This window comes from Rhopalosiphum maidis, chromosome 2 (genome assembly GCF_003676215.2).
Source record: "Rhopalosiphum maidis isolate BTI-1 chromosome 2, ASM367621v3, whole genome shotgun sequence".
NCBI lineage: Eukaryota > Metazoa > Arthropoda > Insecta > Hemiptera > Aphididae > Rhopalosiphum > Rhopalosiphum maidis.
Window position 1 is genome coordinate 83197647 of NC_040878.1, and position 26559 is coordinate 83224205.

At 28.8% G+C, this 26559-nt stretch overlaps 1 protein-coding gene across 1 annotated transcript in view; it reads right to left on the reverse strand.

Annotated features, from left to right (window-relative positions):
• The window catches only part of LOC113553261, a 38856-nt gene extending 29037 nt beyond the window's left edge, over positions 1-9819 (reverse strand). Inside the window, exon 1 of the mRNA XM_026956491.1 lies at positions 9500-9819. The gene's annotated coding sequence lies outside the window, so the exon portion shown is untranslated. The remainder of the gene's footprint in view (positions 1-9499) is intronic.
• Between the last annotated feature and the right edge of the window lie 16740 nt (positions 9820-26559).

The window sequence follows — 26559 nt, forward strand, 5'->3', positions numbered from 1 at the left end:
AACATATTGTTGGTAATAATATTATTAATATAATAATTGATCTTGTTTTCACCACATTTAACAGGCTTATATATTTTTAACTCGTAAACAATTTATTTTTCATTTTTTAGTTATCAACGTGATTATATATTAATTATACACTGCGTGAATAAAAAAAAAAAAAAAAAAAAAAAAAGAGTAGTTCCTTCATTTTTTTGAGATTATTTTAAATTTGTATTACATATTATACAAACCTGAAAAAAATTAAAGTTTAAATCCAATTGTTTTAAAACCAAGATTCGCTTTATTGGAACTTTTTCATCAACTTATTTGTATACTAAACTTACATCAATATAGTGTTAAATAATATAGCTTGTATAAAGTAATAACAAAAATATAACACATTATCACACTGGTCTTCCAACCGGTCTCTCGCTTGTCATGACTCACGACCCAATTTTGGTTCACGTAACTTCGAAAATGGGTCACGATATAGTTTTAATAACTTAACAAATATATAGATACTTTGTAAAAATATATTTCATTTAAATTTTACGAAACAAATAAAATGAACATAATAATATACTACAGTAATTTAATTAAAAATATATCCGTTTTTACACGTACAAACTAGTTTTCAGATTATTTATCAATCAGTTTTATATTTTTTTTTTTATTTTTTTGCGGTCCATCGATCCGTGATAAATAAAAAAAAAAAATTTTTGTAAGTTTGCATTCGATTAACGAGTATAAACAAACCGAAAAAAGAGGCGCGTATTACGGTGAAACTGTTATGAAAGTTATATAAAATATTATAAGCCCATATGTATTATTCTTATAATAAATTTTGAACTTTCACGACAACGACAAAACCGGACTATGAATACAATCTGCACAAGAAGCATTGTCAATAGTATGTTATATTATTATTGCTGTTATAGTCATGCCGCCACGATTCTGCGTGCTTTGCGGCTATCTGTATTATAACACGAAGTCTACTGAAATGTGCAGGGGTCTCCGATATCAGGACTAGACGTATACCTATGATATTTTGAGCAACTCGGCGTGTGAACAACGGTTTTTTTTTCGTCCGTTGTAAATAGCTTCCCAACACATTTGCATTTCGTTATTATAATATTTATCATGTATCAACAGTGATTGTTTACGCGTACGCGTGCTAAGAGAAAACATAATATACCGCGATGCTTATATTATTACATAGCTAATAGTTTAAACACAAGTTGCCGCTGCACATTCGTCTCGGGCTTACTATTGTCATAAGCGGTATTACTTCACCATCATCGGGAAAAGAACATCAATAATTTCTGGTCATGATGACGGGTCCGCCGGTTTTCACATCCGGAACACAACGGCGGTTTCGACCTTTCATTCGCTTAGGTTGAATTCCTAATATTTTTCGAATAATAGGTATACGCGATAACATAGTATAATATAAAAATTACACTAATGCAACATACAACCGAACACACACGACGTATACATTATTCTGCGTCGGTGCCAATATTCGGGTAATATCGAGTTTTCACTTGGTCACATAATGTACGGCCCAAGTGTACGATCCCAGTTATCAGTAAAATCTTTATTCCAACCATTTCCGCAACTATAATACCAGCAATACGTTTGCTATTCTATACTAGCTTCAACTAAATTGAAAATTAAAATTGATTTTAGCTAGTCAGATCACTTGTCAATTCACAAAGTTATAATATTGTATACAGCTAGTACGCCAGTTATTGGCTTTTAATCTAATAACAATAATTATATTATGGTAATAATACAGAGATATTTAAGTCAAAAACTACTGTATAAGGAAAAAAATACAATCATAGTAGCATAAATAAATTATGGGATATCCTAAGAAATATAAGCTGACACACCTTCTCCAATTAGTGTCATTTTTCGTATAATTATATAGAAAAATTAAAATTTAACACATCCAACAGCTCAATGACGATCGATAATAATATTACATACACCAGTACTACAGCACACAGCAGAGCGCGAGGGCTTGCCCAGTTTTTAAAATCAATCTGAATAAAATACTAAAACCATATTTATCTTATACGCTCAGTGATAATATACCTATATGATGGAAATTATTGAGATAAGCATTTTGCATATATTATTTTTTATTTTTTATGTTATAAATTTGTTTAATACTAATACTCTTTAAATATTTTTGTACGTATAAAGGTTAATTTTGAGTCATGTTTCCGTTCAATTTTTAACAATTATCATCCTCCACACTTCATCACACAAAAATAATGTAAGTACACGCCTGAACATGATAATCAGTTCTATAATGTAAAAAAAAAAAGATATCACGACATACGACAGTTATAAAACAAGTATGGTGACAGATACAGTAATAAGAAGGTAATGAGTATTTTATAATGACTAAATTGAATGACGATACCAGTATTATAGATACGTATTAAAATATGAGTTTTTGTTTCTTTGTACGAAGAATGTAATCTTAATTTTATAGTTTTATTGATTTAGCTAAAAACTATTAAAATATACCTTAGGCATTACTATATTTTATATGCGTTTAGAAAAACTATTTACTTTACCTGTACATTTGAAAAGGGAGAGGAGATTTATTTATTTATTTATTTGTTTTCAAAATAAGATAATTTTCGGTTCACTCATCAATATTCTCTAATTATTTTAATCGGATCGACTGTTTTACTAAACGATTGTTAAACTTTTTTGTATATTTACTTAAACCTTAATTAAGTCGTCAACGAATCTTAAAAGGCACGTACGGCTATCACAATATAATCGGGTGGGAAACATGCCATTTGAGCAGAGGTTGTAATTTTGCGTGTACGTGATGGTTTAACGTAATGATAAATGATAACTTATAAAACTATTCTATTTAATATTTAGTATTAAGAAAAATAAGCGAAAACAAACACAAACCCGGTGCATTTACGTGACTTACATACAGATAGTCGTACGCCATTTGGCACAATTACGAATGTATTCTTAGTGCCAAAATAGAAGATTTCGAGATCTAAATACGCTTTCATAAATTATTATATAATTATAATGATGATGTGATAGGAGGTAATAATACAGAAATGAATCACGTTAATTTACGAATTATTGTCGTTTTAAAAACATCGTAAACTATGAAAGCAAAACGTTTATTAAATATTTATACATTTAATAGGTATATAAAATCATTGCGTTCATAATATTATATACTCAATAATAATAATATAAAATATTCGATGTGGGAATTCCGCTGAAAAAACAACCCGCTTAACCGCAGATGACTCATCCGCTATTGACCAGGCGAATACGCATAGACTATGTGACTCATCTGACGGCCCTAAGGCCGAAAGTGATTTCGATCCGACAACCCCAGATTCCGGGATAACACGAAGGCTAGTAGCACCGACCAAATACGGTTTCAGCATTAATGGGTATAAGTATAATATATAAGTACATTCTACTACTATTTATTTATTTATTTTTTTTTTTCAAGAAACGTTATGCCATTGGTATTTATTTTATTTTTCTGTTTAGACTAAGTCAATTACTTTATAGCTAATATTTATTGATGATCGATTAAAATATATTCTCATCGAGTTATTTTTCGACGAACAAAATTAAGCACTTCTCTCTACTGGACACCCTGATTATTTAGTATTTCATCAAAATGTTTATTGCGTTTATTATATTGATACAAAAAAAAAAAACAGATAACGATATTTACATGATATTTTGGCTTTTGTTTATTGAGTTTATGAAAACAAAATTATAACGATAAGAAACATTTATTTTATAAATATTTTTTATAAGATTAATTGTTTAACATTTTTACTCATTGGTTTATCTCAGCTATTTCAATATGTTTTATTATTACTAAAGACTCTAATCAGATTTCAAGTATGAGCGTGTCAGAAACCCTAGTTAATGTTTCAAAAACAAAAAAAAAATTGCTATCAATGAACAAAAGTAAAATTTATTTAGTTATGAATTATGACCTATGGAGTTTCTCAACTTTCAGACCTCAGAGTTCAGTGACTACCGGAATCAGATTAGTTTCAACCTCGAAGGTTTTCTAAAATAATCTATTTAATATGGTATTACAAGTACATTATCCAATAGGTACATTATAGTGTTGGAAGCCCACATTTTCTAAGACAGAACTGAATAAATTCTCTATGTTCGCATTTATTTTAGATTCTATTAATAGCTTTATAAATATACTGAATACTGATTTTTATTATATTAACTATTTTTTTCTATTTCTTTTTAAATGGAAAATATTTCCGGTAACAAAAAAAAGTCGTCACCAAGAATAGATAATCGTGTATAGTATATTTTATAATATTCTACATAATAAGCAAAACAGTACTCGAGTAGTCTATAAATCTATAATATCTGATTATTCATCTCGCCGACTTATCGGTTCTGCAGTATTTGGTGTGACCCGTTAGTTAATATTAACGCACGAAGTACTACGAAGTATTATCTCATGAGTGGGGGGAGTAGGTTAATATATTTAAAATTTAAATGACTAAAAATCCAGAAATAAAAATGGATAGGTACATTTGGATAAGTATACCTACGCATAATATTGTACGCAAAATATCTCAACGACTGGGTAACCAATTATAATAAAAATACTATTTAAATATTAATTATTCTATATATTAACCATTTCCTACAATACTATAATATATTATAAAATATCAAATATCAATATTTTTTTTAGGATTAACAATGTCGTTAATCGTTGAACTGTATTAATTTCGATATTGGAGAAGCTATTAAAAATAATAATAATAATTTCGTTGATCGCTCTTTCGGTAACCACCGCAATTCAATTTAAAAAAAAAAAATTGATCGCACATCGAAGACTTCAATAACTAATATAATACAATATAATAATAACATAATATGTATATCAAAACCGGACAAGTCAGTCTATACTGTATTGGTGCGAGCCATTTTTGAAGGTTAATGATCGAAATGGCATGTGATCACATTGTTTTTTAGTTAAAAAAACATAATACGGTCGAATGTTTATATAATATGATCAAAATGTTTTGTGGTTGAATGGGTTATATGGTCGAAGTAAAATTGGCAAACATACAAATGATAATGATAATATTTGAGATAGTATGTTAGAATATTTGAGAAGAATAACTAAAACTTTAAAATTAAAACTTTTTTTAATTACACAATAATAGCTCGATTAATTTTTTTTTAAACATTAAACTTAACATTTTTTTAATATTTATATTTTATAATCTTATATATTTTACGATCATAATATAATTAGATTATATAACTTTTCGAATATTATTGGATTTTTAATATTTTGTTTTTCGATCAAAAATATATATAATCAACCAGATCAACCCTCCACTGATCTGTATGGTAGGTTTCAAGTGAACCTCGTCATTGAATAGGTCACAGTAAGACCTCTAGGTCTAGAACGTCGAATAAAATTATATCATATATTATTGTTAATAACTTATAGATAAGTCAATATCACAAACCGCAAAAATATCTGAACATGTTTGTGGTTTAAATACATTAATCTAAATATTTTAATAGTGTCCTTGTGTCCTGTAATGGCGGAAAGTTCCTTCTGCGTATGATTATAATTATTTATTATAAAATAAATATTTCATGATCATTTTATTCGTTTTTGAATGACAACGAAATAACAAAATTTTGTAAAATTTAGTGTTACGTAAAAAAGAATAATATCTATATTTCTGTTTTACCGTAATTTTTTTTTTTTTTAGTTTTACCCGATTATTACCAACTATGTATATTGAATTTGCTACCAGAAACCATCTTTAAAGTTACACGAGTGAAGGCATTGTTACTGCTCCGAAAAATAAAGACTATTGACTTATACGACACACGCAAAATAAAATAAACACATACAGTTTTGTAACCAATATATTGGGTAAATATTTATATAAATATAATTTCGCTCAGAATCTAAAAGTCCAATACGTGAGCTTTTGACTACCAGCGCCTAACTCGGACGGATTGGCCACGGTACGTATATCGAAGAATACACATATCACCTCGAAGTGAAACTGTGCATCGACGGTGCTGATTGTCAGTAACGATAAATCGGATCGCGACCTCATAAAACGTTTCTGTTCTATTATATTATTATTACTATGCACTCACAGCACATTGAACGACTCTATTTTCGTAGCAAGCGGGCCGATATCAATTAATGGGGACAAGATAATAGTATAATACTGTAATAGTAGTAATACGGGCTTCGAGACTTCCAGATCGTATCGCGGTACACCATATGTCGGCGGTTCCTCTTTAGATCGTGTAACCACGTGACGCTCTTCAAGAGCAGCATATCAGAATAAATACACGGGCCCCATAGCCGTAGAATAAGTATAATGTATAATGTATTATAGCCATCCCGGAAACTATACACCGAACTTAACATTGTTCGCGGGTCAACACACCCGTGTGATCGAACTCGTACAAGTCGTAAACAAGTTGGACTTAAAAAAATGACAGCTTTAACTCTTGACATTTATGGTTTCGTCTGTTCATAATATATTATAATAAAGAACTACATACCTACCGGCTACCCGCCGCATTTCTGTATGAACATAAAACTATTGTTATTATTATTATATTTTCGAAACGAATAGCTAGACGACCAAATAATAATAATAATAATAATACCATATATGCCATAGTCAATACACGGTTATTCGTGATCGAGGTCTGAATTCACTGCGCATAATATATACTTTAAATGTAAATATCGGTAACAAATTACAATAGATCGGTAGTTTGTTTATTTTTAAAACTGTTTGTAGATGTGTGTAGAAATTAGAAACCATAATCCAACAGTTCGTACACCAATAAATGCTAAGTAGGTACATTACTTATATAGGTACCGTAATATTTAATTTTCTAAAATTAACTTAACTTACGTATAATTTAACAGTAATATTATTATTAGATATTTTTTGCCATATTGCTATTAGCAGCAACGAATGTTTTTAAGTATTTTTCAAAAAAATGTTCACATGTTAAGGGATTAGTCATCGAATAAAATGTGTGAATAATTTACTGTGATTCGTCATACAACGAAATCGGTTGATAAGACGATTAACGAAAATAGGTATAAGTGGATAAATTTAGGCTTTATTGACTATTCATAATGTGATTAGTTACAACACTTTTAACTTTGTGTTCATAATAATACACGTACTCCCGGTACTTCTCTATAACATTCACTATGTTTTAGTAAAGAAATTGAATACACAAATTATCATCAGAATAATTCAGATTAAACATCACTTGTCGCTTATCAGTCATCAGTTACTTATCACTGTTGATATTTAATTATTCAAACAATAAGAATACAATATTACCTAAATACTTTATTTTGTAAATACTAACTAACTGAGTTAATAAGTAAAGTAATACAAGCTGAATAATACTAAAATGCCAAATGGCTCATTTATAAGTTTATAACATACGCGTATAACGCGTACGTAAAATGATTTAAAATTGAAATAATTTTTATTTGTTCCTTATTCTATCGATGTATTAACTTGGCTAATTATTAAATAATGAATTATAAATCATAACATATTATCTATAAAATAATTTATTTAAAAAAAAATATTGTGTTATATATTTCATATTTTGAAAAGTTTATTATTATCAAGGTTCTATTTTGTCAACACTTCACTGTCAATCAAAACATAACTTTAACTATTTTCGTAATGAGATGAAGGTCAAAATCCTTTAATTATTATTAGTTACGAAAATAAAAAAATATTTACCATACATAATATGTATCTCAATATTTCTTGCATAACAATACGCAATTCTGTAGCAACTGGATGATTTACTTTAGAGTAAAGGTTCTTAAATACCACGTGACCTACCTAAATTATATATTAACACATGTATTCGAAAATTAAATTGATAACAGTAGGTAATCATAATTATTTATTATATATCCAATATAGGTACTCCGGCTGTTTAGTTTTATTACTCTGTAACTGTTTGAATTATGTCGACTAATTAATGATGTAGAGCAACGGATAACTTAATTAGTTATTGTGTATAATATATTATATTATTTAAATTGTTAAATAGCATTTAGCTGATTAATTAGATAGGCCCATACAGACGATTTAGTTCAACGATTAATATACCTTTTTAAATATATGTTAAAACAATATTAACAATCATAGTCCGTAGGAAACTACACATTTGTATGATAACACTGATTATGAAGATTTAATAAGAATAAGTAATTATACCCGTTTGGGAAAAGCGAGTGTAGTCTAAAAAATAAGTACGAGTCCCGTGTTTACAATATTGTGATATGAAGTAGGTATATAAGTACTTTGTTATTCCGACTTGCTCATTTTCGATGAGCGACGAATCGTGACCGATGGATTAATAAAAGTGATTTTCAAATTTGAATGAATGTCTCCTAAGCATGTGTTGGTCTACGTCGATTAATTATTTCTCGTTAAGTAGGAGTACCAGACGACACACTTGTGAATTGTTGACGATACCTACTTGTCTAGACGTCATTCGTCCATCTCTACGATTTTATAAAGTGAAATTACGGTCCGTTCACGAACAAAATGCATAATGCACATGCGTAATATGGGTGGGGAGGCTGTTAGATTGGAGTCTAGAGGATAAGTCATCCAAAAGTCGATTATTTATGCAAGAGGCTCCATGCAATCCAACATCCATTAAGTTGATTATTTATAATTCAATACAAAAGTCATAATGTTACTATATGATTGTGATTATGTTGAAAATAAAGTTAAGGTAATACATTGAGAATGTTATGTAACGAAAACATAACGTACAGGTAAATAGGTAATTTCTTGGTAAAAAAAAACTGGTTTTTTCCTTATCTGTCGAAAAATTCGTGCCGAGTGATTTTACGACACGGAGTAAACAATACCAACGCGATATCCGCAGAGCATTTGGCAGGCTTTATACTCCCATACAATATGGTATTGTTCGCGTCGTGCGCAAGTGAGACGACGTTGATATTTCGCTAATAACACCGAGAAAACTCAATACCTATACCTATATTAATTTGCATAATAATTCTTCGACGGCACTTAAACAAAAAAAAATTTACGACCGCACAATTTAGACTATTTACTGTCAAGTATATAGTCTAACTGATAGAAACAAAAAAATTCGCGCGTTAGGAATCCCGACCTGATGGGGGACACGTTCGGTCGGGTACGTGATGCGCAACACTTAAATACACATTACACATTATTGTTGTAAGTGCAGTCCGCGGTATCGGTTTAGGTACGTCGTCGTTCGATGTTATGTTATGACGTGTAGAAGTCGTAGTCGTTTACTGCCGAACACACTGCAGTAGTGGTCCTGCCACTGCGACACGACACTGTATACTTGCACACGACCGACCATGACGCGATTACTAACTACTATATTAATTAACCAACATTCGTCTGCATACCTCTGTGACGTAGCTCGTCGCGATGTTACTAATCGTGTCCCCGAGTCATGACGCGTCGACGGCGACCGCGGCGGTATCGCCGGTCGTCCGCGGTTACAAGTGGATTTCAATTTCACTCGCGCACTGTGTGTATTATACTCTAATAACGCGAACCGAACACGACCGGAATCGACCAAAATCGGGTGTCGGCGTGGTAGACACACGTCGCGTTCCGAATTCAAACGCGGAAACCGGATAAAAACGGACGCACACGCGCGCGCGGCGAACAAGACGGACTATGCGTTTGCCGGACGGACGGACGCGACGCCGAACACGTTGCGGTGAAGCAGAAGCACTGCACTGTCGACGTCGCGCGCGGGCACATGCGAATCCCGCGCGTTCACCACAAACAACGGTTTCCCCCCACCCCCCGTAATCGACAATCGGTGGGAACGGTCCGCGCGCCGCCGAACGCGATCCGGAGAAGTCGTCCGTCGATAGGTATGTCGCGGTCGTGTGTATTATTAATAATGTTAATGACTACATATCATCATCATCATCATCATTATTGTTATTAGTTACGGTCTGGCCCGGATTGAAGGGGGGGGAGGTCATGGAAGGGGCCGCGTTCCCGGGGCCCACGTACGCGGTAGCCCGTAATTTGGTTAGGTATACTTGTCTATGGTTTGGTGTCGTCAGCTCAACGTGTTTAATAATATGCCGAGTGGTGGTCATCGGTCGATCGTACTTTTTATAGTGAAAAATAATTATGTACATTATCCGAGATAAGCTCGAGAGGATAAAAATTATCACTAGTACGAAAACACTACGATGGTATATCATATGTACCAGTAACTACAATCTACCGTGTCCTTTACCCGAGCCCGTGTTTTTAAAATAATTTACATACTATTTTTTCCCCCCGGGAACTGGCCGCGAGTGTTGACGATGTCGACAACAACAACAACAACAACAACAATAATAATGTATACCGGTAAATAAAAAATACATAAACCTAAATATACCTGACCTATGATAATGTCTAAGACACAGAATCATCTCAATGGAGCTGCAGACAAGAGTAGGAAAAAAGGAAACCACGAACAATTTCGCTATAATAACTTTCGTAAATGACGGGATATTTCAGTATTATGCAAATTTTACCTATTAAATTATAATATTTTTTTATTGAAAGTAATAATATTACGTAAAAATACGTATCTTCTTTCAATTGCGAATTCTTTGTAATTTTATTTAAATAATATTTTTACGTTACTATTATTATAGTTATAAAAAAATTCTACAGTATTAATTATACCTACATAATAATAAATAATTACGTATAATGTATTATATTATTTATATTTTTTGAAAAAAAAAATAACATTTTATTAGAACTTTAAATTAAATTTGGTGAAAGTATTGAGAGTAGGTACCTACCTAATTACTAATTTCATTAATTATTTTAATCATTAATATCCATGTATAATGTATTAATGGAGAGATATTACTGATATATAATGTTATTATTTCTCAACAGTGGGTAATATTATAAAGTTTAAACAAGCAAAACTATTTTCCATTGATGTTGGCCCACAACCAAATATCTATCTGCCCCTGAACTCCTAAAGGTCTTCGTCCCGGCTTGCAGGTTACAGTCAATACAGTCAATAATTATTATCCGTATAGTAACTTATTTATAGTTATTAGTTATTACACGTATATATATATATATATATATATATAATATAGACATAAGTACATAATGAAATAAATAATAATTATACGAGTGAATATCGAAACGTATCCACCGAATCAAAATAATAATAACAACCTACGGTCGGCCGAGATGGCTTTTCGGCGGCGACTGCGTGTCCAAATTTATATACGAAGGTAAAGGAACACACGATTCCGCTCCGTGCAGCAGTAGAGCAACTGCAAAAATACCTACTGCGCAGTACCTATACAGCTCTCTCCTACTTATTCACCTACCTATTGCCCGTGTGTGACTATTCCGGGGACCTGCGACATTGGCATTAAATCGTCTGCGAATATATTGTGTACAAGTCATAATTTTCGACGCTGTTGCGACAGTGTATGATACTCTTACAGGCACCCATCGTGTATAATATATATGTGTAGAGCGACAAAGAGGGAGATATGTTTATTATAATATCGTTAACACGGCAGTCATCGAACTTATTACTTATATACATATTATGGTTCGCGACGTTCGCGTGTCGGTGTGGTCGGTCGGTTTACTTTATAATAGTTTTTAAATAGTAAGTAATATATTATGGTATATGGTAGAGGTAGCTGTTTTATGGCGGGTCACACTACATAGTTCGTATTGGTCGACTAAAAATACAACAAAAATTATATCTAAATGACTTATTATATACATCGATCATAAACTTATGATTACCTATTTATTTCTATAATATTGTTATTATCTGCTCTGCACGATATACGATATTTTATTATATCAGTATATAACGTCATGCAATTAAAAATATTACTATATTATTTTATCTGCGCACCGTGAATACACAATAATGATTCAATACAGATATATTTTTAGATTTAAATGTCGTGTTATATAGAACGATATACATTATAGAATCTGAGAATGTACAGGTAAGAATGTATAGAAAAACAGACACATAAAGTCATGGTCGAATGCTGTCGGATTATCAAATTGTATTTTGCTATGTTTTCTATTTCGCGGTAGGTTCAATGTGTACATAATATTATTTATTATTAAATGTTATAATGTTTAAACTCGCGTAATATATTATATATTTAAATAGAACGAAATCACTTTTAAATATTTTAGTATTATTTCATGGTTATGACTTCCCGCGGGGCAAATGAGTACATACATATAGTACTTATATACAGTATATACAAAAATATTATCATAAGATTTCAAATTTAATTTATTTATGCATGGCATATTACTATATTATCGTACATGAAATACATTTGTACATTAGCCAATTGAAAATATTTCTATATTATATAGAATAAAATTGTTGATATAAAATTTAATTTTGACGGTTTGGTATAGTTTGATTGAACACACACACACACACACACACACACACACACATATGTAGGTAAGTGCGACATTACACAAATACGAATGTACTTGTGGCATTTGGACTATGTTAAACGTATAATTTAAATAAAATAAAATGATTTACTTAAATTTTAAAGCATATACATATATAGATTTTTAGATGAATTTAATTGTTTTCACACATTTGTATTCACGAAATATCAATGGGCATTGGAATGTCAAAAGTTATTATAATGATGTATTAATGTAGGTAGATACCTCGAAAGATAATGTATTATTTACCACACTACCTGCTGCTATTTTGTATTGTTCCGTCGTGTCCAACGTATACATTTTATATATTATAATTATCTTCCTAAAAAAAAAATAATCATAATAATATTAATCATGAGTACAAAGAATATTTTAATTATTATTGATTTGTTATTTTTGAATGTGCTTTCAAAACATTCATCTATTTATCATTGCATTATCCTACATTACTACATAGTAGGTACCTACAGCAAAATTGCCGATATATTTTTCCGTGTACCTATAAACAATTACGACTTCAATTATACGTTTTAATTAAATATAAAAACAATTACATTTTAATTTACCGATAGATTAAGATTATGTTTCAGCGAATGGTTATAGTTAGCCACCATACATTTTTTGTATTTTAAACTATTTCAAAAAATTGAAATGTAAAAATTTTATTCACACACTGTATTATAAACGTATAATTTAATAATATTATTAATGGTATTACTTTTAGAATGTGTTGATAATTAATAAATAATCACATCGGATTGCGTACCCCCGATATTATGGTATTTTATCTGTTGATAATTGTTTTTATTTGTATTGAAACACAACTGGTGTACCAATAGTGCACTACTCGTACTCAGACTCTGACACTATATATGAGGTACTTAATATTATTATATTGTTGTCAGCATTTGGCGTATTCTCACGAGCCTGCGAGAGGGGTTCGCCCGGTTGTTTTCGCTTGCTTGACATATTTCAATATTCCGAAGGTGCAGCGAACGGGCGCGTGTAAATGGTTAAGACTACAGACGCCGACTTATGTTTAGAACCTCTTAAATGACTATTAACTTATATGAGTTTTTAGTTAAACGTGTAAGTAAAAAAATATTAAAATCATTTTTAATAAGGTAACAATTTATTTTAATTAAATTGTCAATTCTTAAATACCCGATTATAGTTTATCCACAATAATATAAGGTCACACTGCTCACACGCGGTAGACGGCATACCACATACACTTCAACTAAACTTGTATTATTTATCAATGTATAATAATAGTAATGATGTATACATTTAATAATCATTGTCGATCACTAGGTATATTATCATTAAACGTTTTAAAAGATATAAAAAAATTAAATGATATTCAGCATTAAGCTTCAATATAATATACTATTATACTCCTACGATTATTATTTTAGAAGTAATATTAATGCGATCTGATAACAGATAGTAAAGTGTTACAGCGTGATGGATAATATACGGAGACGAATGAGTAACAAAGTAAAGAATTGAGATGTAGTATACTTTTTAAAATTGTCTTGTAAGGAAGGACAGAGAGAACTGAGAAATAAATATGATTGATTTAAAAAAAAAAATTAAAAAATGATAAAACAAACAACTCGGTCTGCACAGATAACAGTTAATCATTAGATAGTGAGCTAGTTTAATATTACGCCGCAGCAGGTTGCACCCATATAATATATCATAAACTCTACACACACTTCTATAGTGTAAACTACAAATAAAAGTACACCATGTACGTTGTGTAATATTTCTTTACACATGAACGAAGAAACACAGTACACACAGAAATCGTAAAATGACGTATGAATGTATTTTATACTTAACGGATTAAACATTTAAATATTGTAAAATATACTATAAATATACCCTGTATATCACATTAAAACATCGAGATGAAGTATTCCGATTACAAAACTAAAACTGAAATAGTCCACCGGCAGACACCACTGAAGTCGGAAGTTGTAAGAATAAAATACGAGGTGAGATCCAAAATCGTCGAAAAACAGATTACCCTAGAGACGTATAATATAATAAACAGGCATTTAAAATATTAAGCTTTATTTTATCGTCTACATAATTTATTATTATTATTATTATTATTTTTTTTTTGAAATTATTTAATTAATTCCTAAAACACAATAAGTATTGGATTTAGAATGAATCCTAACACACTCAAGCATACCCAGAGACTAAATTCGTAGCAAAATCGTTGTACTCCCCAATTATTTGTATTCATATAAACCATATCATTTAGTTGTATGATAAAACAAAATTTTCAATGATAGATTTTTATTTGTATTTCTTTAAAAAATTAAATAAATAATAAATATTGTCGTTTGCTCATCATTAAATAAAATAGATAATATCTTAAAAATGATATACATAATATATTGAACATTTCATCGCGTAAAGAAAAATTACACATTTTTGGATTATTAAGTTCTATAGTATGAAATACTTATGAGAAATATTTCGTTAAATTTTCATACCATGGATATAGAAATTGAAGATTTTATAAATTATTTAGGTACAACAAAATACTCGTAGTTTATACATTTTTGTGATTTTAAGGAATTTTATAAAAATTTGAACTTCAAACGCATATAAAATAAAATTATTGTAACTATGTATTTTTAATAATTGTATACAGATAAAATAAGAATAATTTATGTGGGATTTTTAAGAATTTCTACACAACAAATAATATTTAATTTAAATCTAAAGAAAAGTAAAACAAAAAAAGTATTTGAAAATATTTTAATTTTAATCCTGCAAAGTATCAACTAGCTAGATCTAATTTGCTATTAGACACCACTCCCAAATTTGAAAGTCAAAACATTTTTATTGCCTCAACAGGCAATAACAGTTATAAAAAAAAACACACATCATTGTAATATCAATACATTCATCAATACGCTCAAAATCTAAAGTAAGGTTGACTGTGAACAGTATGAATTGCGTACCAACACTCTAATTTGTATCTCATCGTGTGTGAGTTTTTTATTGAGTGCAATCGAATTTCATATACAATTTTTATAGTATAAAATGAAATTGTAAAATTCCTATCCATATATACTTTTTCAGACTCGAAAATGTTGGCTAACAAAATTACAAAGTTTAGGTTTGATGTAGTTAAAAATCGTATACATAATATTACGTATATCGTACATTATATTATTACCTATATCAAATATTAACTTGCGTATTATCATAAATTATAATATGTAAGCATAAAAAATGACAAAATAATAATCATATATATGTAACAGTTTTCGATTGCTAATTTTTGTAGATTAAATTTCCAGTAAAAATATGTTTGGTTATTTTTCAACGAATTCGATCTTTGTTATGCCGATATTTTCATACTTAATCAAATGATATATTATGAAATGTTCTTTGTATATATTATTTCTAGAATTTTTTTTTAAATAATGCAATATGTTTGTACAGTAAAATTTTATCAAGAAAAAACATAATAAATTAAATGAAATGAAAATCGATGACATACTCGTATATAATATATTGTTATCATTATATGCCGGATGCAACTTGGACGCATAAAAAAATAAATTTCATACGCACTTCGGTTGTTATGATTTTTAATCTGTATTTGCAGTAGCACGTAATTTAGATACTCAGACAAATAATTAAATTGTAAATAATTTAATAATAACTAATTTATTAACAAATATAGTCAAACTAAAATGATAACATAATTTAATTTTTTTCATGTATTATATTACAATTTAGTTATGCAAACGGTTAATAAAAAAAAGGTTATTCGTAACGATAAACGTGTACACGCGTTTTACGCCAAATTTGTTTTTACCCATAATCAAATTTAACGATTTATTCGTTTTATTTAGCACCTTCGTCCAACAAATATTCATGAATGTGAGAGATAGTGAAATACTGAGATATTAGGATGTATCATTATTTTAATATGTTATAACCACCAACGAACTTTATTTCAAACTCGCGAATATTCTAACACTGCGGTGTGAATCTAACACAAAATAATTCCACGGTTGAGATTATAGTGTACAATAAAACTATTAAATCTTATCGAATCGAATATTATATTTTGTTAATTCACTTTACACTCATTCAATAATTAACTACCGGTATCCACAACGACCGTATTACCTCAATGTATTATTTAGACACACAAGGAAAAATGTTGTAAAAAAATCACCACCCAAACGACGAAGATTTACCTCGAAAACGATTGGCCTATCGATCATTCATATAATATGGTCCGTCTACCACTGACTTGAGCCTGAAATTTTCGTCGTCGTCCACCATACAGACAGATACGCACACGGGTGTAACTCACTCGTGGCGCCTGTTTAGAACAAATATTATAAATTAATAATAATGAAAATCGTTTATGTTAAAAACAATATATTTTCGTATTAGTATTTAATTTCGAGTTTCAAAAACTTACAGCACGATTATGAACTTAGTATCAAACTATGCTGAGGGTATTATTCAAATCGTTCTTTGTTTGATTATACTATAATATTATATAGTTGTATAAATAAATTATAAATTATTTTTATTTTACATTACTGAAAAAATATTGGTTTTATTGATTGGATAGCTGGTACAATCTAGTAAGTATTTCTAAACAGTTAAACGTTAGATTTTTTCCTTTGTATATCTTTCTGTAAAAAAAAAAAAAAAACGGACGATAGTGGTCGCGGACTGCGGTAAACAAACTTATATACAAGTATAAGTGTAATCCACATTGATTACCTTTCGAGAAAATAAATTGATGCTTACATTTACACGCTAAACATTTAGTATTATATTAAAGAGAGTGATGTAGCTTATAGTAAACCTAAGAAAAATAATTGGTTTTTTTTTTAATCAAATTTGTACAAAGTGCTAGTTATAATAATATGTGTAAGTAAATGCCACAGAATAATTTCTACGTAATATATTTAAACAAATAATACAACATAATATAGCAACATGTACTTTTAATAGGAGATGGCAGGCACTTGATAATAACTAATACTACTGTGTTCACTGTTCATTAAGCCAAAGAGGTAGTATTTAGACATTAATGTCAGACAAAATCGTAAGGCGACTTTCGACTTTAGATAGACGTACTTTAAGACGTAAAAAGACGGTTTTTAATTTATCAATAAATTTGCTTTATTCTAATCGATTTGATTTTAAATATTTGTCATTAAAACATAAGTTATTTACATTTTTTGCAGGCGGTATTAAAATATTTTATATCATGTTTTGCGTAGTAACCTTCATATTCATTCTAATAATGGCATGTGTCTGCCCGTACTAAAGTAAATAACTATTATGTATATGTGCATTGGGCATCGGTTAAAAATAAACTATATTTAATTCACATGAGCAGAGATAACATTTTTATAAAACTCACAAAAATATTATTCAGTAGGTATTCTTTTAATTTTCTCTTTATAATACGATTGACTGCAGAATCCTTATTAGGATAATGATTTAGATCATATTTATGACGGATATTACCGTTATAAACATTTTGTTATCAGGTCCTTTCAAATATAATATATTGTTTTCAAGCCATTTAATATCCGTTGTAAAAATTTGAAATTATATAAGTTATAATAAGGCTTATAAAGATGTCAGAACCGGCTATTTTTTAAGGGGCAAAATTCAGGCATATTCTAGTCACGTCACAATCCAGGTATACGACCAATCGTACGACAAAAATAAATCGAATTATTTAAACGATAAAAAACGACTTGAGAAAAACTAGCATGATTCGTAGAATAATTATGTTTTATTTTTTTTTATAATTAAAAAAACTCCTATATAAGTTATATAAATTGGATGCCATATTTTAATTAACTTAAAAAAAACACTAGAAAAACAACATTTTAAAATATAAAAATATATTTTGTGATTATTTAAACTTAATAACAACTTCTGAAATTGGAGTTTGTAAATTGGGAGTGCAACGCGATCTGTATAAAACTATAGTCTTCATTTTTCAAATAAAAATGATCGAAATCTAATTATTTCACGAGGCTTGCGAGTATTTCCTATTAGGAAAATTCTTATAATAAAAATACGTTGGCTTTGACACCCTTATAATGTATGACTATGACCTTCTAAGTAATTTGGCGTATTAAATGATATTTTCAAAGTGTAGCGACTCGCGTCATCTCAACCAAATTGACTATACATATAATACTACATAATAATAAGATAAAATCAATCATAATAAAAATAATAACAATAAACTCTAAACAATAACTGTCGAATCAAAAAAATACAATTTATTGAAAAAACTTGTTTTTCCTTATATATTTTTCATTAGTTTCATCGTAATTTTTAATTTATTTTTGATAATGATAACTGTATAAACTTATACAAAACGCGTTATATGAATGAGTAAAGCAATTATTAGTGTTCGACAAATTAGCTATTATCTTTATCTCAGTACATAGTATTATAATAATATTACCTTTTCTTTACACAATTTTACTTACTGTTTGTACAATTGAGTTTATGTTATAAGTTATAATTTTTATACTACCTAACTATCTATGAATTTTTTGTATTTTATAAATTACAACGATACTTTAAGTATGTGAATATTTATGTAATTCATAATTCATATACACAAAGAGTGTTTAATACCATAACATAATGTTTACTATAACTGTTGAAAACATAAAATCAATAATATTCGTACGATGTATAATAATAAAGTATTACTAAATATAACTAATTTTAATCGCACTGGTTAATAACGTATATTTATTTACTTTTATAAGTAATATTATTAAATTGGATCACTGATAGATGGATTGGAAAAAATCAAGAAAAAACAAATTCAACGATTGAAATGAATATAAAATTAGTGGTTACACACATTGAAAGCTATTCAAATAGTTCTTTAGTTAAAAATCAACACCTTTATCGATACGAGTTAAATATATAGAAAACACATTTATGGCGCCTCAAGTACCAACTCATATTAAATATAAAACTATTAATTCTTACGAAAACTCGTTGAATCATCAATTTTATCAAAGATATTCACGTCAAACAGAAACAATAACAAGCAGGTCACCTCATACCTTCCATCTTCTTGGCATTAAATCATTTCAACCCCTTGAAAATTTACTTGATAATATATTAATTACCAAACGACAATATCATAACGAAGAAGGATCGAAAGAATACAAATACGATGTTGGTGGTTCGAATATTGTATTCTTAAAAAATAGTTTAAGTAGGTAATGGCCATTATGATATTGAACATACTGAGAGTCCACCGTTTAACAAATGTTCAAAACAGTGTTACCGTAAAAGGGTAAGGCTAAAAACACCAAACCTTTATTGGTTACTGATTAGAATTTCATATAACTATTTTGCGAAGTTTTCAAGAAATTTCACTGAGTTATGAATTATCTAGAAAGTCTTTAATAATTTTACAAGAGTGTAAAAGACCTAGTTTCCGGTATTAATATTTTAATTGAAAGTATAGAAAATGTATCACTTAAAAATCTTGGTTACTATAATTACCTGATTAAATTAATTCAAATATATTATAAATGAATCATCATTAAATATTTATCGTTTTCGAAGGCACTTATTGCACTAATCTAAAACCTATGTGCTATGGTAGAACATTTATTGTGAATAACAGCAATTAAGCATTTAAATTCTAATTATAGCCATACATTATAAATGTTATTTATTCTAGGTACCTGTGTGGGAATTAAATAAATTAATTTTTAATTTATCAGTGGAATATAAATGATTATACGTATAACAAAAAAAACTACCCAAATATACATCCTCTAATGTCGTTTATTAACGGTAATGGTAAACTGAGTCCAAATAATTGGGTGGATATTGGGGCTAGGTAAATTGGGTCAGGAAAACTTTAACGTGCAAGATAAACTGAATAATAATATTTTTCGAAAGAATAGTTTATAAATAACGACGACGTACCTACTTAAAAATAAAAAGTCTCTACATTCAATGAGTATAGTGACTAATCACCAATTAGTGATTATCGATTACCGATTTGCTTACTTAAATACATTCAAATAGATACATACATAAAAATACGTAGTGATTTCATTATATATTTAACATATTTTAATTGTGAAATATATTGCATTTTTTTCAAATGTTTATTAAACTATTTTATATTATTTAAATCACAATATCATGGTAACTAAAATGAAAAAAATAACAATGGAAAAAATTGTTTTTGAGACAAGAAATTTTGAAACATAAAAATAAAAATATTTCAAGATTTGAATTCGTTAAGAATATATCATATAAATTTTTATCATGTACATGATAACAATAAATATTAATAAAAAATAAAAAAATTGACTTAAATTTGTATATTATTATATTTAATTAATTGTGATTTGTATTGTACAACGTAGTGAATTATATTAGATATTAAAACAAAAAAAAACACATTTTTAATCACGCTAGTTGTTAACATAACAGATAGTCCTAAACCTGTAAAAGTGAGAAGGAAAATGTGCTGTTTTGGAAACTAAACCTATTGTAACCAATATTTATCACAAAAACGGTATTTCGGACTCAATTTACCTAGCTCCGTTTATTAACTATTATACGAACGAGTTTCATTGTTTTAGAGATGTACGTTGCGAAAGATTACAAAAATCAAAAGAAATGTATCTAAATAATCTAGAAATATCGCGCAAACAATTAATTCTCTAATGGAACGCAAAAACGTTGAATATCAAACCTCAAATGCCACCGAGTGTACAGCCGACACTCGGGTCTACGATTTCGACATAACAGACGCTTAAAATCAGATACACGTATAGTGAAACAAAACGTAATCCACGCCACCAACCATTGCAAAAGAATGATACCGAAATTCAGCGCGACATACATGCGGATTAACTGAATATCGGCGCGGTGGAGGATACCTATCCCGTTACGACAACGCTTTTGGAACGGACATAAACTCGTTGGACGTCAAGCGATGTAGAAATAACGAATCACGACCGCGAATCGACCGGACACCAAAAAATTTTCGATCTTACGTACTGATATACATGGCCATCAGACTCATGCGCCGGAACAAGACCGAAAAGTACTTGCTGACCGCCGTCTACACCAAGCCGATGTACGTCGATTAAGATTGGGCACTGTCAAGCAATACGCATCTGTGGCCGTTTGGAGTACAAAAAATCAACATATTCCGGAAAAGTAAAAAATATTTAACGCACGTGGCGATATATTATTAAGTTTGAGGAAAAATTAACTATGAAATTATCCTATAGCTTAAATGTTTGTTACAAAACAAAAAGATGACCACCCAGAAATGAATTTAAACGCGCAAATTAAACGTATAAATTAGTTTTTCGCGTGATTTAATTTATCGAACTTCGTCAAAACGCGTGTTTGGTGCCTTGGTATGCACTGCGCATAAGCGGAAATTTGGTGAATTTACTGGGGGGGGGGGGCTGAGCAATAATATATGCTCATTACACCTATATAATGTTAAGACCTGTACTTTAAACTTCTGGGAGGCTTAGTCCCCTCGAGCCCTCCCCCGATCCCCACCTATGGCACTGCGAACGATTTTGTATACTCGTTTGAATATGCCTATTTAATGACTTATTCATTTGGACATTTGGATTGGTGATATGTTTCTTGAATCACTAATAACTTTAAATACTGGAAAATAAATTGATATATAATAATAAAAGATATTAGAAACCGGACAAGTTCGACAATTATAGCATCAGTTATCGGTAACATAATATCATTAACCAGATGTATGGATAAAAGTTTAAATAACAATTAGATTTATGTATAGTTGAAAGACAGTTGATACTTTTAATGGTAAATAATCAATTTATTAATAAGTATTAACGTTTTTGTATTATGTATTTTTTTCCAAACATTAGATCCAATTTTCTATACAAAAAAATCAGAGCATTTTATCGTGCACTAAAAAAATATATAAAAACACATCATAATAAAACCAATACATTCATCACTCCGCTCAGAATCTAAAATTAACATTAAAAAGTGAAGATATAAACTAGAAAAAAATACTTACTTATACCATTTAAATTGGATTATCTTCAAACTAAAACCCTCACTTAATCGCAAATGACAAATTCAAATAATTATTCTAAAACTGCAGTTTCCTTAAGATTTGAAATAACGACTCTTAAATAACTATTTTAATAATTGTGAAAGTTTCAATGAACAAAAAAGTTATCTATACAAATCTAAATAAATTAAAATTAAATTACTTAAAATTAATCAACTAATATTTCGAAATTAGGTCTTTATATATATTCAAATACTCTCAGATAAGTATCCTATTTTAAAATATAAAATTAAAAATGTATTCTGTTAAGAATTTAAAAATATAAATTACTTAAAAATTAAAACGCTGAATAATTCATTTTTTTAACATGTTTATAATTTAGTTGGATTTACTAAACAAAAAAAAGTAAAACGTTAATAGTTTTCAAGAAAATGCGTGTTTATTAAGAATCACCTTAAATATATAGGTTATTAATAAACTCTTATAGTAAAAACATATATATTTAAAAGTATATTAAGTAAAAATTAAAATATCTTTTTTATCGAAAATTTAAATTTGAAACGAAAACCATAATGTTTGAGTTATATTTGTTTTAAAATTATTATTATTATTAATTATTTCGTGTGTAAGTAAATATATAGTTATTTTTCTAATGATTATAAATTGCATTATGATATATTTTTTTCAACAAATCATAAACAACGTGACTACGTAATTTTGTACAATAGTCAACAATATGTCGATACGTCCACTGTCAATTAAGTTAACCATCTCTGTAAATGAAATATTATACTAATAATAAACAAAAACAACCAAAAAATATCCCAAGTCTTGATTAGGCTTCATGCAAAGTTTACAAAGTATAATAATATTATATGTCCGTCTTGGTTTCGAGTACGTTTATCCGGTGGTTTGGTATATCAAGATAAATATTGTGAACTAAGTAAGTACCACTATGTGACTACACTACAGAAGAACCGGGCCGAATTTAAATTAACCGCATATTTTATCGCTCAGAATATAAGGACAACAGGACAGGGCGAGTTTTATTTATGAACTTTTTTTCCTCGGCGGTTACTTTGAATTCGGTTTCGGTCGTTCCTAGTCAAATAGTATATTTATAAAATATAATATCACATCAACTTTTAGTCATTAACATATGCTATTTACAATGTAATAATTATGAATGTTTTGTGCTTTACAGTTTACAGACAACTGTATATATATATATATATTTGGGACTGAAGTATAATCAAATATGATCCGATATTTGTATAAAAAATAGCGAGACCATATCAAAGGTGTCCCGGCATAGAATTTATATCGGACGGTAAGCACTTGTGCGTGTCCGATACAAGAAGGTCATGCTGTACGTTTTGTCGGACATATTTTAATCACCCGACAATCGCATAGAAAAATATAATAATTTAGTATATTATTCCATCACGAAAATCATATACACCATACACGATCAAAAATATTTGTCCGTCACACTGAACAGTAAAAGGTTGCTCCAACATTTAATAGAGAAATACGAGAAATATGGACGTAAATTTTCGTAACTATTTACGAACTGCTCATACATTTTTTGCACATTATTAATGTTGTAATATTGTCTAGAACTTCTTTATTACATATTGTACACATCAAAGTGTGATTTTTTCACAAACCTGAATAAAATCGTAATAATATTAAAGTATATAAGTTTAAAATCATTTTTTCAAATACTTGGATGTTTATGCCATTTCAATACGTTAAAAAATTGGTTTTTCCAAATTATAACGATTTTTTTTTTTTATAGTAAATTATTAATCAGATGTCTTTTTTTTTAATTTTGAACTCGTACAAGTTATCTCTGAATTATTAGACTTAACGTTTCACAAGTAAAATAACTGATTTATCATTTGACGTTCGTTAAGTTAGGGGTGTTTTCTACAAGCTAATACAACTATAATAAAATAATATTTGTTAATAAATATCTATATAATCTATAAATCATCATAGGCCGTAGCCCTTATTATCGTGGAACATTATCCTTAAATACTTAAATTTAAATAAATAACTCAGAAACTACTTGTATTTATATGCATAAAAAAAGTCATCTAAACAATATTTAGAATAAAATAGGTACTTCTCAAGAAATATTTTTTTACGTAAGACGGAATAATTTAATAGAAATGTTATTTACTAATATATAACATATTTTGTTCCTTTATTTCCTTCTTTATTGTAATTTAGGCTTATAATATACTCATAAAGCCTTAGAACTGTTTTTCATTAGACGTATTGACTCGCGGCTATTGAGTCATGCAAATCAATATGTAATACAGGCACGTACAAAATATAAATGTATATTAATAAAAAATTATAAAAACAATTCAACTATAATACATACATACGGTTGATTGTCAGACACTCGTCATTTCAAACACTATTGACGTTTAAATATATATTTTACATAATCTTAAGTTACTAAAAACAATATTTTTATATAAATAAAATGTTTCCCGTTTTATATAAATTCACTTTTAAATATTTAACGATAACTAGCGACACTAGCGTTTTTATTTTCTTATTTCAAAGCAAAATATTTTTTAACTTATCTACTTCAATTTATAAAAATCAAATTTTTGACGAGTAGATTATGTGAGCTATTAATATTTAAAATGTTGATGAGCGGAAAGAGTGAAAAAAAGATACCACATAAAGTGTTGGTCCACTCTGCTCGTTTCTACTTTAAAATTTAAATAGTTATATCAAATAAACTACTTGTCTAAAATTTGATTTTTATTGATCAATATACACCAAATAATATTCTATTTCAGAATATGAAACTAAAAATAAACGTCGTCATGCAATACCTCGACAAATAATAACGATAAAAATAGTAATAATATAGTTTTTTCAAAAAAATATTAGTTTTTTGTTATAATTTAAAATTATGGTAAATGAATCACTCCGTATGTATAGTGTGTAATAACTGGAAAATTTGTTAATTTTACATGAAATTATTTAAATGTACTCGTATCATATTTCCCTAAAACGCTTACTTTTGTACATAAACTAAGTACCTATATAGTGAGTTAACTAGTATTTTAACAAGTATTTATTACAATACTCGTCAGCCTCGAATCTCAATATGCTTGCAGTTTTAAATGGCCTTTAACAAGTTGACAGTTGATTGCCGTGAGCCGTCGTCAGTGTCGTCCAAATATTTCCAATCTATTTATTTATGATACATTTATTATAATATCTATAAAATATACAAAAAAATAATTGAAGTGCCTGTCTTTGTCCAAGTTAATCTTCGAAACAGTTGAACCGATTTTAACGGGATTTTCTCAGACAAGTAGAAAGCTTTCTAAGGATTAATAATCAAGGCTACCAAAATTTAAAACTAGGGTTAACCTTTTAACTTTCATTAAATTGAAATAGCAATTTTTGCTATGGGTTAGCTCTAAAATTACTGATTCAATCGTCATAATAGATATTTTAATTTATAAGGCACACTATACGCATAGTCGATTTTAAGCGTATAGTTTTATACATTTATAAACCTGACTTCTGTCCCCAGAAAATTAAGCAAAGAAATAGGAATACATTTGAGGCCAAAAGTTATTTTTTTATATGTAAAATATGTTTTTATCAATAATTTTATAAAGTACAAATTGCTTAGCGAATTTCAAATTAATACTATACCTACTCACATAATATATCAGTATAAGTACCCGCAATAAGTGTTAACTAATAACTATGCTGTTATTATAACATAAACGTAGCTTGTGTTAAATAATGTCAATACATTTATTATTTTAATTAATACATTTAAACAAATAAATCATTTCCGACAAAATAAAATTA